This window comes from Medicago sativa, chromosome 3 (genome assembly GCF_051527215.1).
Source record: "Medicago sativa cultivar Bolivia chromosome 3, Bolivia_mono, whole genome shotgun sequence".
Lineage (NCBI taxonomy): Eukaryota > Viridiplantae > Streptophyta > Magnoliopsida > Fabales > Fabaceae > Medicago > Medicago sativa.
Window position 1 is genome coordinate 9,304,620 of NC_140751.1, and position 16,117 is coordinate 9,320,736.

Consider the following 16,117-nt stretch of genomic DNA (forward strand, 5'->3'; position numbering starts at 1 on the left):
GAGTACAAAGGATAAAAAGTGGTGATGTGAGAAAGTAGAGATGTAGGAGAAGAATAGCATTTGGGACCATTTGCACGATCTGACTAAGTGGCTCTAATCTCTAGCATTGAGATGTCCATAGCTTCCATGACACTTCGAAAATTGCTTTTCTGACATTTATAACTTCACAATGACACAAGAAAATTACCCAAAAGCTCCCAGCGGTAGTTAACTACCGTTGAGCAAGCCGGCATCAGTTAACTGCCGCTGGTGCCAGCGGCAATTAACTGCCGTTGTGTTTATAACATATTCATGACAGAACCCAACTTCCAGCCACTCTTTCATCACTCTCTCTCTCTCTCTCAAAATTTCAATTTTCACTCTCTCTCTCTCTAAAAAAAAACTCTACCAAATCATCCAAATTTTTTTATACAACTATACATACTTGTTTCATCTTCTTTGGAAACATTTTTTTTATACATCAACGTTGTCAAAATTCTCTTTTACATGAATACGTCTTTAAAGATACTTCCTAAAAAAAAATCTTTAAAAATACTTTAGTATTAAGTAAGGGTGTGCAGTATGCACTACTTTTTCCGAGAAAATATAAATAATTTATTACCTCTTTCTCTAATTATAAGATTATTTTAAAAAAAATTCCTTCAAATATAAGATCATATATAAAATATTTTCGATGTATTTATTATTCTTTTTTCAATTATATCATTTATTAATACTAATAATTGTCCCTTTTTATACCAAAAAAATAAAAAAATACTAACAGTATAATTGTCTTGAAATATTATAACATTTAACGTGTTTATATATAAATGACAATTTAATAAGTTATACATTTTTCAAACAAATTTATTACTTTTTTTTGGTTAAGAACAATTTTTTTTTGACAAGGTTAAGAACAAATTTATTACTTTAATATTTGGGTTATTTTTGTGAAAAAGAAATTATATTAAAAAGCGGAGGGAGTACAAAGGGTAAAAAGTGGTGATGAGAGAAAGTAGAGATGTTGGAGAAAAATAGCATATGTCACATGGGACCATTTGCATGGGTAGCACGATCTGACTTAAGTGGCTATGATCTCCAGTATTGAGATGTCCATAGCTTCCATGACACCTCATCATCATCCAAAAAATTAGAACCTGCTTGAGTTAACTCACGCAGGTGTTGCTTGAGTTAACTCACGAAGGTGTTAATTTCGACGTAAGTTAACTTACGCCGCGTGATTTAAGTCACGCATGTGTAAAAACTAAGTCACGTTCTTTTTACATTTGCATTAGTTAACTAGCACAGGGGTATTTTGGTTAGTTTGGCTACGTGAAAGCGAAACGTGTAGGGGGAAGAGCAAAAATCATAACAGAATGCTCTCTTCCTCTCCTTCTCTCTATTCTTGTTATTACTCTATAAGTTTCATAACACGTTATCAGCACGACACTCTTGCCAATTGAAAAGGTACGTTAATGTGTTGTTATTTAAATTATATGTTCTAATGTGTGTATTTCATATGTTTGTTTTCAATTGTATAGGCCCTGTGGATAATTGAATTAGTTAATCTAATATTTCATACGATTCATTTATGGGTTTCATTCTTGATTGGGTTTTTGTACCTTTTGAAAAAGTATTTGAACTTGATTCCTCCTTGCAATCAAAACTCGTACAATAAGATTGCAGAAAATAATCAAATTAATACAAATTATTGAATTCTTGAAGAATTAAACCCATGCATTCTTAAAGGATTGTACAAAGAATTGATTGTGTATAGTTCTTTAAGAACTTAAAAACTTGTGATGAATCCCTAAATGATTACACAATAAATGTTTGATTGTGAACATAAATTCAATTTTTATCTATGAATTCCAGAAGAATTCAATAGCAATGCGTGAAGGATTGCTTAAACAATGGATTTTATTGTTTAGACAATGCATTCTACGTGATGGATTTTATTGCTTAACCCATGCATTCTTAAACAATAGTTCATGGATAACTTCAAAACTCTGTTTTATTTTCTATAAATTCCTGAATAATTTGATGATGATACATACTAGAAGTATCATACAATGGTTATATAGTTCTTGAAGAACTTAGAAACCAAATTTTATTCTATATGAATTTCAGAAGAATTCAAAAGTTTAGAGTTTTTATTCCCTATGAATTTAAGAAGAATTCAAAAAGTCTCGTATTTTGTTTGAATTTGTTGGTTAGTCCATGGAGAACTTAAAAAAAAAAAAAAACAATTTTTTTCTCAATGAATCCTTGAGGAATCATCATTGAAGGATTCCACGTAATTGGTTTGATTGTGAATAATATTAACCTTGAATTCTCGAAGAATTCAATAAAGAATTCAATACAATATTGAGATTAAATAATCTCTAGTTGCGAGTGATTAGCATGTTAACGAAAAGTCGTGAAAAATTGTTTTCGGATTCAGTACGTGAATTTGGCAATCAGTTGTTTTGGACTTAAATCTAAATATGATAATTGGTTTATTCTCAAAACAAATCTCTCATTAAAATGATCATCACATGGTTCATAAGGTTTTTTTTGGTAGTGGCCGGGGTTTGAACCCCGAACCTTGCATATTTTATGCATTGTCCCAACCAATTGAGCTAAGCTCACGAGGACACATGGTTCATAAGGTTTGAATCAAATACATGTGCGATATTATTTTACTTTTAAACTGCAATATTGGGTTCTGCTTCTCCGTTGAATTTACTGTTATTTAATGAGATTAATTTTTGAATATTATGATTTATTTTTTTGAACAAATCAAAATGAAATATATTGCTCAAAAGCTAGGAGATTCACCCCACACAAGGTGTGCTAAAAGTGATGAATCATCCAATGTCTGTTACAACACAATGACACCTACCAAAGGTGCATCCACCAAAAATAACAAATGAACAAAACCAAATTACATGACACCCATACAAAGGATGGGGTGTCTCCACCAATCATGAAAAACAAAAGAAATAGGAACAATATTCAAAGATAACCATAAAAAATGAATCCAGCTTCACTTTTTCAAGTATCCTGTAAGGGTCAATTACCGCATTTTTGAAGATACAATTGTTTCTAGCCTTCCATATTGCCCATGTAGATGCTAGCCAAATAATCTTAAAGTAAATATAAGATGATCTTCGCATACCCACCATGTGAATAAACTGAGTAAAATGATCTTGTAACGACGCTGGATACACAAAAGAAATGCCAAGCCAAAGACAAATGAGGTACCAAACACTTCCAAACAAATTGCATCCAATAAATAAATGATCCGCCGTCTCCATGTCACCGCACCCACCGGCACACAAATTATCAATAGGTTGAATAACATTTCTTGACACCAAATTTGATCTTGTTGGAATTCTATTTTGTAGTAGCCGCCAAGTGAAGAGAGATACCTTGGAATATTATGATTTATGATTATGCTTGTCCTCTTTAATCAAGAAAAATCTGTTATTTTAGAATAACCATGATTAGCAAATTAAAATTATTGGTCATTTGAAACTTATTTGCGGTTAAGAGAGAAACTGACTTCACATTCTTGAAATTATTTTAATCAGTGGAGTTTTTTTTTGTTTTTTCTTTTTTACACTTGGGTTGCTAAAAACATGTTCAACCATGCCAATTCGTTGAAATAATTTTAAACTCAGAGCAATAAATATCCATTTTAAAAAAGAAACGCAATTTTGTTTTAAGTGTGATCTGATTCTTTTGGATTTCTCTTGAACAGTTTCGTTTCAATTTTAAAAGGAGTATTTCAATTCTTTTCTTTTCTGTCATATATAAAAATTATAATGGTACATATAAGAGTATATTTCAGTTTTGGGAATTTATTCATGTTTATAAAGATCGTTTGTGATCTAGTTCCTAAAGAATTAATACCTAAATATCTAACATTCATGAAGAATTACAAAAGGTTTGAATTTTATTTGTCATCATTTATGAAGATTTGATGTTAAGTTCCTCAAGAACTACATATCTAGACCATGATACAAATTTTTAAAATCTATTTGATCGTTACCGATTAATATGATGAAAGGTTGTGATAGATTGAAAATATTTTTTTTTAAAAGAAGATTGAAAATATATATATATATATATATATATATATATATATATATATATATGTGTGTGTGTGTGTGTGTGTGTGTGTGTGTGTGTGTGTGTTGCCTAATTACTCTCTTGAAAAATATTTATAATTTCAAAAGTTTTATTTGTTGAACAAATTTTGTGTTTAACCCCTTTTATATTTGATATATCTATGGTAATGCAAATGATAATCAAGGATTTTTCTTGATCATTTGTGATATTTTTCTTGAAGAACTACAAGATTACTCAAAGCTCCTGAAGAGCTAATGTATTGTTATATAGAGTAACAAAATTACACATTGAAGTTGCATACTAATATAAATATCATATTGAATAAATATATGTTTAATATCTCTATATTACGAGATATACTTTGGAGAAAATAAGTTTTGTGAAAAAGTTTTTCTTCTTCTTTCTTTGATCTGTATTACACTTATATTAGTGCAATGAAAACATATATTATTATAAACCAGAATTTTACATATTAAGTTTGTCGTTGGCAAGACCGGTTGGGTTATTCCGGATTCATTATGATGCGAAAATAGTTAAATTTTAATGGATTTGTGTTGAAGAGCTAGAAGATTCTTCAATTAAATAATTTCTTTGTTGTAATTTTTTTCTTCTTCAAGGAAGTAGAAAATTTGAGCATTTTAATCTCACAATGCGTATAAAGTGATATTTGTGAATCAATACACCGAAAGTGTGGATCAACTAAATGTCATGTATGATTATTGTTAACTCATAAACCAGAAGTTTGTGAGATTGTTCTGTCAACAAATTTGACAAAGAGTTTATTTTCTGAACTTTTTCAGAAAACATTTGATAAGTATCATTTGTCAATTGAAATTGATATTTAACAACTGCAAGCATATGATCATAAAAAAATGGACTTGAAGATCCATTCCTTAGACGTCTAAAGTTAATTGTATAACTGATACTTATGTGACCATGCCTTATAAACTCTATTTTGGTTATGAGAACATGTCATATAAACATTATTTTGGGAATCAAGAATTTTGTATTTTGAGATATTGATTCGCATCAAGCCAACACATTAATTTATGTAAGTCTTTCCCTTAATTTATCACTAGTTTAAGATTAAAAACCTAATATTTCTCTTCTAAGTGAATTTTTGGATGTGTTGTGTATACCACAATTGCTCCAAAATAATGCATTAAATCTTGAAAGAATATTGAGAAAATCTATTTTATATGAATCTTCATCTATTATTATTGAGCCAACTTGTTTACAGGCCGGTAGGCTGATTATCAATTGATGAATTAGTTTTCTCAATATTAGGGGGAGAGAATAAGCTGCTGAAAATATGAACCTGAAGTTCAATTGAAGCATTTTAAAGAAAATATTATCGTCTCATCTTGATCCTCAAGATATAACTCATTTGCAAAGTTAAGCAAATAAAATAGCAGCTGTTAATGCTCCAAACAAAATAGATGTCCCTGTCGGATAATATAATATTGCAAATGAATCTCAACTGCGCATGAAGTGTGGTAGACCAATCGGTTCCAAATATCAAAAATCCTTAAACAAGAAAAGGATCTAAAAGGAAAGATAACCCAAATGAGGATGTGTAAACCCTAAAAGAGTCGTATGACATAATTGATTTTTAAGTTCTAGAATAATTGACCAGGTACCTGAAATTTATGAAAAAGAAAGAGATCTCGATAAATTATGTCATGAATGAAATGTGATGGAACCAAAATGAAAGTCAACGTTGATGACGTTTTTCTATAACGCTATATGTGATAAGTGATAATGAGGATCATGAATTTAAAATCTATAAAAGATTATAGATAAAGAAAATATCTACAAAGGAAAGAGACAATTCAGTGAAATCAAACTCGCTTTGCAAAGCTAAACTTTTTGGACTTGTAGTCCGCACACTTGAAGATGTGAAGTTAATTAGATTTATATGACTTTTCGCGCAAAAGAGAATTACATTGATAAAATACATACATGTAGTGTTTGATATATTCACCGGAAGTGAATTGGTAAGTGTCTACAATTTATTTTTAAGAGACATTGTTTTGAGACATATTCACCTGAAGTGAATTCAAGAACTTTTTCATATTTAACTAAGTTCAATAGCACATGAAAGACTCAAATTATATGAAATATATGTACAATTTATTTATTTGTATGACTCACTTGATAGTGATGATTATATGAAACTCCCTGAAGTATTTCATTTGCATAAGACATACTAACAAAATTATTGATAAGATGACATCATTTGTCCATTTTAAGGATTTTGAAATGAATTTTTTATAATTTGAATTTATGACAATGATATAAATATTATTAAAACTTCTGAAGAGATTTTAAAATTTGTTATATAAATGTGGATATGGACAAATCTAATTGATTATGAACTAGAATGATTATGATGACACTTGATGTTAGTATCGATCATGTCCTCAAGAAAATGATAAACAACTTGAATTGGTCCTGAAGTACCATATCTTAGTTCAGGCGAGGACATTAATATATTTCGTTAATTATAAGTATCATGGTAATTTATTTTCGTCAATATTTGTAAATATAGATATTGCTGCAAAGTCAAGCATACAATTTGTATCTTAGAGACATAACAATATCACCCGATCATTCGAAAATGTCAGCACAATATCAAGAAAGTGGAGAATGCTCTTTATTAAGGAGCATGCTTTTACACATACAAGAAACTTGCAGTTTTCTAATTTTATAAAGAGGCTCTTTCAACAACTCAATATGAAGAGAATATCTCAAACACTGCTGATTTGAAGAAGACTATGAAGATAAACCAGATCTTTCAACAAAGTCGCTGCAAGTAGAATTTTGAGTAACTAGAACAAATACTAGTTGACTTTCTTCGTCTCATATATGATTGTCTTTATGAAGGGGGACATAAATGTGGTATGCACTCTTTTTCCCTTAACCATGGTTTTGTCCCATTGGGTTTTCCTAGTAAGGTTTTTAACGAGGCAGATTATCACACAAAAGGGATATTGAACTCTTTTTCCTTCACTAGATTTTTTCCATTGGGTTTTTCTCTAGTAAGGTTTTAATGAGGCATATCCTCAACGGACATCTAAGTGGAAGTGTTATGAATATTATAAGTGGATGTCCATATAGCAAATTGGATAATGAGCCATATTACTAGACTATTGGGCTTGTTCCATAAGTGATTATATTTCTCTATAAATAGGAGAATAACAGAATGCTCTCTTCCTCTCCTTCTCTCTTCCTCTCCTTCTCTCTATTCTTGTTATTATTCTATAAGTTTCATAACAATTTGCTTAATCTATGTGTTTTTAAAGGCTTTCCTTAATCTAAATATGACCGCTTATTATTGAACCATGATATTTGAACTATCTTTTATTTTATATATACTCATTTAAAGTGATTTTTCAAAGTGTAACACGCCGATTTTTCAAAGCAATGGTGGATTTTCTTTTTCCTTAAAACAACTCAAAACCTTGCGCTAAATGATTTCATGATCGTCTTTAATTTAAAATCAAAGCAAATATTTATTTGAAACATTTTTCACAATAATGATCTGAATCAAATGCTACATTTTACAAAACAATTCTAGGCAATAAGTTTTCAATTTCAAATCATACACCTAAAAAAACATAAAACAATATATGAGTATTCATTTCTCATGCTAGTATCATTTACAGCGATGCCCAAACAAAATAAGAGAAAATTCATACACATAAAAACATTACAAGAAAAACATCTAAGTTGATCCTTAACTCTGAACTAGGATGACAGGGTACAAGATTCCACATATGGCATCCAACCTGAATGCCAAACTGCTACACCCCCAAAGTCTTTGCTATTCTCGCAAAGAACACTCCCTATTTGGATGTGGGGCAGAACTCAATCCACGAATTAAAGTAAAGGGTCACGATCTAAAAACAACATAACGACAGAAATACAATATGCACAACATACAGACATGATAAATGGCGACAAAATAATCATTCCGCATACAATGATACATAATTTGCCTAACAAATGCAGCCTCTATATGAATGTGACACCTATCACGGGTCATCACATACAAATGATTCCGAAATTGATCAAACCACGCAGGCTGAATAACGCAACACATGCTACACCACAAAGGCTATGAAAATGTCATGATAATGTGACAAACCACACCGACTAAAGAACGCCACAAAGGCTATATAATGCCACACAGGTTAAATAATACCACAAAGGCTAAATAATGCCACACATGCTACATAACGCCACATAGGCTAAATAATGCCACAAAAGCATATAATGCCACACAGGCTAAACAATGAGGATTACAACGTTTCACATGTCAACAAACATTTCATATATTTATTCACAAATCATATGAAAGCAAAACACATCAACAGATCATAATTACACTGATATCATACAAATCCCCATTGGGCAAACACATTCACAAATGCCACAAAAGTAACTATGGTGTTTCGAGAGAGTGCCCTTACGTGAGCAAATCATTCCTTACAATGCATTGTTATACACTCGTCAGCATCTACAACAGGAACGTCTCTAAACCCTCGAGCTAAGTTTCCTAATAGTACAATAACTTAGGTAAATATAGGCTCTAAAGCTTTCTACCCATTATAGGTGAAATTTCAACACACTCCAAAATATGATCAATTCAATATTTCCAAAAACTTAAATAAAATATTTTCCAAAATAAATTTCGTCTCAAAATCCTTCAAAACACTAGTTGACCATAAACTTGCCAAAAGTGAGTCTAAACAACTCATTCCCATCACAAACTTGTATTTCAAATAATCAACTATACAAAACATTTTGTTCTAAAGACAAATCTCAAAATAGAGACATTTTTGAAATATTTCCAAAATATTTATCCGTTTTGAAACATCTTTTCCTTGTCTAAAGCATAGATATCAAATAAAATTTACATTTCAACATTTTTTCAAGAACACTAACATTTTAAATGAACGGATCATAAATTTTCTTGCAGATCCATACTCATATGAACTCACCCAACAACATTATTACATAAATTAATGAAGAAAATCGAAACTCAACACCCACAAACTCTAAAACACGCAACTTTAAAGAGGGAAAAAGGGTGGGAATACCTCTTTGAATGACAAGGAAACAATCATGGATAGATATGATTTTTTGCTAGCTTCGTTTTGATATTTTATTTGCGCGATTCAGACAAGGGACAAAGAAATTACTGCCAAAAGAAGATGAAGATTAATGGGGGGATGACTTACGGGTTTGGATAGAGAAGAGAGAGAAAATTTGTTGATTAATGAGTTTTAGACCAAAAACTTACTATATATAGTAGGTGGATTGGTTTGGAATTAAACCGGATCCTATTTTCGCAGTTTAGCGCATGCATAACTAACAAAGTTATATCCTAACTTTGATGAACTTCTAACTGGTCACAAACCTCTTAGAATTACCTCCTTACTCAAAAATCAATATTCATTCTCTAATATTTTCTTTTCCGAAATTTACACAACGCGCCGATCTAATATTGCTAAATTCCCAAAAATCATCTCGACGCCAAATAAATTCCCTGAATGAATATAATGACTCACCAGGTCAATTAATATTTCATTTGCAGACGAATTCATAATTGATACTACCTGAATCTCCAAACTCAGAAAAATTCTTAACAAGATTAAGAAAGCACAAAATCATGCTTTCCATATAATGCAAGTCACAAAAATATATTCCTCTATATTTTCATGCTTAACAAACATTCTGAAAGTCATACTCAATCACATAGAGTAGAAAACAACATATGTGAATCAATTTTAGATATCACATAGTTAAATTGGTCAACCAGTTTTCCATTCAAAATAATAGCTTTCAAATCAAAATAACTTTCTGACAAATTCTCATTTCCAAAATTTGGAGAAATATAATGGGATCATCTTTCCATTCTGACAATGTATAAAACTCTTGTTTAAATTATCATGGCACTCTTGATCCATAGAAAATTTAAACAAGTACATTCAACTCGTTTTCTCAAAATGGATAGAAAACATAATTTTGAAATTTCGACAATGTCAAAAAATTTCATAGACTCATTTATTAACAAAGAAAGCATCAAAACAACATACAAACCCTAGATTTAATTGTAGCTAATTTACGGGTCTTACAGAAAGTGTCAAGACAGGATAATCGAGGTCAAGTCATGACAGGTAGCGGGAGATCAAGCGGCAAGGAAGTGGTTTGGGCATGGAGTCAAGGCAGTATAGGTTTAGGGGTTTTGTGCGGGAGAATCGATCAACATTCCGAAGCTATAGTCACGGTATCGACGATCACCTATGGAGGAGATGGGAGGTGCTACAATCTTTTCTAAACTTGATATGTGGTCAGGGTATCATCAAGTTAGAATTGCAACATTAGAGGAACATAAAACTGCATTTAAGACAAAAATATCCATTTCGAGTACTTGGCCATGCCATTTGGGCTTACCAACATTCCTGCCTCGTTCCTCCTTATTAACCATGTATTTCAACCATTATTGAAGAAGTTTGTGATCGTTTTCTTTGATGATTTGTTGGTTTATAGTCATTATCACCAGGAGCATATCGATCATGTAACATCAGTCTTTCAAACTATCAGGGATAACAATATTTTCCTTAACAAGTATAAATGTTAGTTTTCTTCTCCTAACATGGAGTACATAGGAAACTTTACCATAAAATAAGGCATGTCTACTTATCCCTCCAAAATCGGCTGTTAGCAATTGGCCTAAACCATAGAACCTGAATTACATCAAAAACACCCGAGAATTTCTATGTTTCTGGAAAAATATAATTACAGACGCAAATATAGGAAAAGTACAAATGTCCCGATATCATAGACAATTGTTCTAATACTCCTCTGTTTTGCTGGTAAAACCTATTAAAATTGACTGAAAAACATGCTAAGAATAACGTAAGATGATTTGTCATCAGTAGATAGCTCGTTTGTTTATTTATTTATTTTACTTGTGAAGTTTGATGAGTCTTTAGCAGGTGTGTTCGTGAATTCTCATGGCACAATTCTCACCATAGTTACACCTAGATACTGAAATAGAAAGGACTTTTAGAAAAAAGAGGTATTTGTTCAAGTCAAAGATGAATCCCAATCTAGAAGAGCTAGATCTAAACTTTATACATAGATACATCTCCAACAAGTCTAGCTTAGAGGGAGATTCATCTGTCAGCATGGGTGACAACAACAACACCTTAGACATGGCAAATGACAAGGGGAGGTCCATCAGAGAATATACAGTATTTGATTCAACAACACTCCACACTAGCATAGTGAAGTTAGAAGTCACTACTGCTCAGTTTGACTTCAAGCCCATCATGTTCTAGATGTTGCAGACCATTGGCAAATTTTCAGGAGTAGTTATATATGATCCTTATCTACACCTGAATCAATTCATTGAAGTAGCAGAAAATTTCAAGATCCCATGTATAGAAGATGTTGGTTTAGAGTTGAGATTGTTCCCTTACTCTCTAACATGAAGAGCCAAAGCATGGTTAAACTATCTTGAACCAAACTATGTCACCACGTGGAGAGAAATTGCTGAGAAGTTCTTGGTCAAATATTTTCCTCTGTCTTTAATGCTCAAAAGAGGAATGACATAACATCTTTCAGGCAAACAAATGAAGAAACACTCTTTGAAGCATGGAAAAGGTTTAAATATAAGTTGAGAAGGTGTCGTCATCATGGGATACCTGTGTGCATTCAAATGGAAACCTTCTACAATGGGCTTATTCCATCAACAAGGCTTATGCTATGTTAAGTTTTTTATTATGTGTTGGTTTCATTTTGTTAAAACAATAAGTTCTAGCAAGATGTTGTACCAGATGTCCCAGCCATGTAAGTACGACATCTTAGCTTAAGGTGAAGTGTTTTGTTTCGCTTTCTTGGAAGATTGTATTTTCGCGTGAAATAATAGAAGATTTGTTTGAAGATTTTATTCATGTTGCTTGTGCTCCAAGATACGTATGTATCTAAAAGCTTGCTTATGTCGGTTTCACTATGTCATATTTTTTAAGTAAATATCCTAAACATATGGCTTACAAAACATTCTATGGCTATATAAGGAAGACTCAAAACCTTGTGAAGACTGATTGAACCCGTCATTTGAAGAAAGAGTCTTTAGGGTTTTGTGTCTTGTGTTTTGTTATTTGTACACATCTCTATGGCCGCTTTGATTCATAGAGTCGATTTGTCTAGTGGAGTTGTAAGTTGTTAATTTTATACCACTCTAGTGCATCTTACAAGAGTTGGTTTGTTTATTGGAGTTGTTCTCCTATTTGATTGTAATCGTGATTGAGTCGATCACTGAGATTGTGTTTGCGAGAAAGAGATGGGGGATCTCATATCTAGGGGGTGTCTTAGATGGAAATTCATAGGTAGTGTTAAGTGAAAAGGAAGTGAACATGATTTTCTCACATAAGACTAAGAACTAATACTATTGAGAGTGGATTTCCTTGCTTGGCATCGATGCCTTCAGATGTAGATGACGTTGCACAAAACTGGGTTATTAAATATCTTGTGTCCTTCTTTTCTGCACTTTACTTTAATTTTGTTTATTGTTGATTGTGTTATATTGTCGTACTTGTTGTCTAGGACATCATCATTGTCGAACCTATTGTCCAGGATATTATGTAGGACATTTGTCCAACGAATGCAAGAATTTCAATTGGTATCAGAGCAGACACCCTGTTCTGTTTTTGGGTGAGCTCCAAGGAAGATCAATTATGGTCATATAGACAATTCTAAGGAAGGAGAATCTATCAACATGCCACTAATTTTGGATGGTACCAACTATGAATATGGGAAGGCTCGTATGGTGGTTTTCTCAAATCTATGGATAGCAAAACATGAAAAGTAATCAGCAAAGGTTGGCAACATCCTGTTGTTGTTGATAAAGAAGGAAAGACGACATCTACCATGAAGCTAAAAGAAGACTAGTCCAAAGAAGATGACGAAATAGATCTTGGAAACTCCAAAGCATTGAATGACTTATTCAATGGTGTTGACAAGAACGTGTTTAGGTTGATAAACACTTCCACTGTGGCTAAAGATACTTGTGAGATTCTTAAAACTACTCATGAAGACACTATTAAAGTTCGTATGTAAGGCTCCAACTTCTTACCACCAAGTTAGATAACCACATAATGAATGATGATGAAACCATTCATGACTTTCACATGCGTATTCTTGATATTGCTAACATATCACATGGCTTAGGTGAAAAAATGTCTGAAGAGAAACTTGTGAGAAAAATTCTTAGATCTTTACCTAAGAAGTATGATATGAAAGTCACAACCATTGAGGAAGCTCAAAATATAAACAATGTGAAGGTAGATGAACACGTTGGATCCCTATAAACCTTTGAGTTAGCCATCAATGATAGACCATAGAAGAAGAAAAAAAACATAACTTTCCTATCCAATATTGATGATATTGAAGTTCAAAAAGAAATGGATACTGATGAAATAATTTTAGATGGAAAAGTACTTCTTGGTATATAATTCAACAAAGTTTTGAAGAGGATGGATTGGAAGTCAAAGCCAAATGTCAAGAACATGTCATTCGACAACTTCAAGAACAATGGCTATTAACGCAAAAGGAATAACAGAGGAAAAACCAAACAAAGGGAAATGAATTCAATGTCATGAGTGTCAAAGTGTTGGTCATGTCAGAGCTGAATGTCCCACTTTTCTTAAGAAACAAAAAAAGAGAATGTCAGCCACTTGGTCAGACGATGAGTCAGAAGGAGAGCATGATGATGAAGCAACAAACCATGTGATGGCTTTCGTAAGAAAGTGTGAAAGTTTTGATGAGTTATGTGATGATGATCTCTCTTAAGAAGAACTAAATGATTCATACAAACAATTATATGTTAAATGTGAGGAGATTTGTGAAGTGGGAAAGAGGCAGAAGAAAATCATTGCTAATTTGAGTCTTGATAAAGAAAAACTCATATCAATCATCTCTGGTTTGCAAGATGAGGTAACTTTTCTAACTTCCAAACTTGACAACATAACCTAATCTGTTAGAATGTTGAACATTGGTTCCAATATGTTAGATGAGATTTCACAAGTTGGTAAAAGTTCTGGAAACTTGAAAGGTATAGGTTCTGGTTACCAGACCCTGAAGAAACAAAGTGGTGTCTGTATGACTATGTTTGTTCCCCCTGAAAGAACAACTAAGTTTGCAATGTCGAACCAAATGTTACAATAAGACATCTGACAAACCAAGCTAGAATTAAACAATTACCCTAGAAATGTCATTAACATGGGAGATTTGGTCACATAAAGCCCTACTATTATAAATTGCATGGTTACCCTCAACATCTAGGACAACCTAAGGTAAACTATGTGTTGATTCAAACTAGAAAAGAATGGAAACCCAAGGTTGTTGATTGATAGACGAAATTGACAAGTGCACAAAATTATAACAAGTAATAAAGTAGTAAGTTTATCATTCTCCACAGGGATTTTCGTTCAACTTTGTAATTAATAAAATTTATTTCTAAAGACGAACAACGTCTAAAAGGTTATTCAAAAATTTAAAATGTAAAAGAAATGTAAATTGAAGTATGAGAAAAATCACAAATATAACAGTATTATGACAAATATATAAAACCATAGGATTAGAAGTTACAAAACTATTTTGTAAACTTAACTATTAAAGATATTATAATAAGCGGTATGGTGGGAAATAAAATGTGATATGCCTAAATTGAAGTTAATGGAGATATATCCAAATAAAGAGATAAGAAGATAATCTAAACAATATTTGTTGATGTCTTATTTCATTTCATTATCATTATTTTAGAATGCAAATATAAACTAAAAAGGTCTTGATACTATAAAAAGACAAAAATTAATTTATTGGGTGGTGATAAAATAACTAAATGGCAGCACGAGGAATATTGTTGTAGAGCATTTGTGTACTATCTTGGGTCTGGCAATAAAAGAAGAATCATGTGAGCACACATTGTTGTAGAGCATTTGTGTACTATCTTGGGTCTGGCAATAAAAGAAGAATCACGTGAGCACACGATATGTTCCCCACCCTATGGTAAACATTTAATCACTCCATACACACACTTTGGTTTCATACCAGGGGGCAAACATTTTTTAGTAAAAGTAGATCATTACGATGAGTAACACATGGATTACACCTTGTAATAAAAAAAGAGAATAAAAAGTCTAACTAAAATGGGATAATATATTATGTATGAAGTAGAGAAGAAAATTTTAAATGGTTAGAAATGGCTTACTATAAGCATTTGTTGCAACCAGAAATAGGGATAGAAAGATAATCATACTATAAACAAAATTGACAAATTTAGCCATATATCCCTCCTTTGTTTGTAATATATTTATTTATCACTTTATAATTTATAGATCTCATTTTATTCTTAACATTATAAATATTAAAAAATATTCATTAAGTACATCAATGTGTTGTGTTCCAAGGTTTATTTAAGAAAAACATTTTTGACTTTTTACTTATTTGATTTTTGAGGTAAAAAGGTTTTTCTAAACTAACGGTAAACTAGTGTAACGATGTGAAAAAATAAAGCAAGCGTAAAGCAACAAATAAAATGGTGTAGTGTCGGTGCTTGTGTCGGTGTGTGCAATTACTACATTATTACATACCATCCTAGGGGCATTCTAAAGCAAGAAATAAAAAAGCTCAAAAATAAATTACATCAACGCCTAAAATACACACTAAGATATTGGAAAATAAATAAATTGCAAGAATGATAAAAAATGCATGAGATTATACTAAAATTAAAGCAAACATGATATGATGAGAATTTTAAAAGCATCATATATTAGAACAAAATTCAATGATGTTATGATTTTTAAAGCAAAGCATGAAAGCAAAATTCACAAGTAAAGCAATGAACAAGATATTTAAAAATGCATGAGATAAAACTTTAAAAATATAAAAGTAAAAAAAACAAAAGTAGAAACGAGACAGGAATTTAAAGCCTCAAAATGTATGAACC

The 16,117-nt window shown here is 31.6% G+C and overlaps 1 non-coding gene across 1 annotated transcript; it reads right to left on the reverse strand.

The window, feature by feature from the left end:
- Positions 1–11,699: 11,699 nt before the first annotated feature.
- On the reverse strand, positions 11,700–11,811 carry LOC146935509 (small nucleolar RNA R71). The gene has a single exon (XR_015033779.1). It is a non-coding gene; the product is annotated as a small nucleolar RNA R71 (small nucleolar RNA).
- Positions 11,812–16,117: the final 4,306 nt, after the last annotated feature.